Source organism: Triticum dicoccoides, chromosome 3B, assembly GCF_002162155.2.
Source record: "Triticum dicoccoides isolate Atlit2015 ecotype Zavitan chromosome 3B, WEW_v2.0, whole genome shotgun sequence".
Classification (NCBI taxonomy): domain Eukaryota; kingdom Viridiplantae; phylum Streptophyta; class Magnoliopsida; order Poales; family Poaceae; genus Triticum; species Triticum dicoccoides.
In genome coordinates this window covers 602697478-602699298 of record NC_041385.1, presented here as the reverse complement: position 1 = coordinate 602699298, position 1821 = coordinate 602697478, and positions in this window count along the sequence as shown.

Below are 1821 nucleotides of genomic sequence, written 5' to 3'. Positions count from 1 at the left end.
GGGGAAAGAGATCAGAAAATGGTAAACAAGGGATATTGGAGCAGTTAGCCTAATCACGCAGACTAAACCACTAAATGAGCTAGAAAGTACTATATTATCGCAACCCATTATGCTTTTGAACCCAAAAGAAATCTCAATTTCGATTAATTCAGATTACCAAATGGTTTTCGGTTTCTAACTGACAAAACCAAAATGCAAATGGTTTTAGATTTCAACCTCAAATCAAAACCCGAAAAACCAAAATTTTGGTTTGGTTTGGTGTTTGGTTCGGTTTTGCACACCCTGAGTTCCATCTGTGAGCAAGTTATTTCTTCACATCCTTGAAATGGCCCCTTTTTTCCATGGTCTTGTGTGAGCAATTTAAGATACCATACCAAGTTGTTTAGTTTTTGACAGGTTTTGCATTTTCTGGAGTTTTCCCGCGACAAACAGGCCGATAAATGCCCGAACTGTCGCAATGTGCATACGGTGACAAAAGTCATTCAAACCAGCCTTGGATGCATAAAATGGGAAGGCCCGCCTAAAATGGAAAACAACGTGCTCTCAAGTAGAACCCTCCGTTGAATATGGTCTATTTTTGAACATTCTTAAAATGACCCAAACTTTTGCAAGAAGGTGATTGTGCCCATGGTAGGCGTCCATGCAAAGTTTGAACGAATTTCGACACCGTATGCATGTTGATATAACTTCAATATTTTGGTCTTTTTTCACCGAGAAAACTGCAGAAAACACAAAACTTGTTGAAAACTCAAACAACTTGGCATGATGCCTTGAACTGGTCGTACAAGGCCATGAAAATTTTGTTTACAAATTCAAAAAATGTTCGAGAGTTTCAAATATTATTTGCACTTTTAAAGTATGTTCATAATTTAAAAAATATTCCTCTTTTTTAAAAAACTCACGCAAATTGAAAAGGGAAATTCAAAAACAAATACCAATTTGTTTGTATTTTTTTAAGTTCCAAAATTTTAGTGTTTCCGGAAAATATTCAAAAAATTAAAAAAATGCTCATGTTCAAATTTTGTTTGCCCTTTTTTCTAAATGTTCATGTTTTGAATTTTTAAGCAATTTAGACATGAGTTTTTTTTGAAATTTCTGTATAATTTTCTGGAAATTCGAATATTTGTATTCTAGGAACAGTAGTTGGAAAAAAGTTTTTTTTTAATTTGAACAAAATCATAGAAGCGCGATCATTTTTAGAAAAGTAAAAAGAAACAAAAAGGAAAAATAAAAAACAAAAAATGAACAACAACAAAAAAAGAAATAGTGGAAAAAAATATTGTTTGAACAATGGGTCGGCCCAGCGAAACCGGGGGCTTCCTCCAACTGCAGAAGAAGAAATGGAAAAAAGAAGTAAATAGTCAGGAGAACAAAGAGGTGAAAAGTTTGATTCATGTCGCCCGCACTCTTTTTTGAAGTTTAACAGAAAATCACTCCCCAAACATACGACGTTTACGTTCCGGCCGGCAACCCATCATACATATGAAAGTGATACAATTTGTTAAAGGTCCATATTACACTTTATACATTTAGTGAGAGGGGTTGTACCGAAGCGGCGTTCAAAGAAATTTGATGACAAAACTGAGAAGTTAGCACAAATGAATTTATATATGTACAAACATGTTCTCCTCCGGTCCTACTTCTAATCTACAAATGAACCTCTAATGCATGCATATTATTATTTCTTTTGCGAGAGAAACTATTAATCTATTTATCATCTGTCATGGCGGTACATAGAACACCAAAAGTAATAAAAATTACAACTAATTTTGTGTACATATCTAGTCATTGCAATATCAATACCATGATTGATAGTTTGTG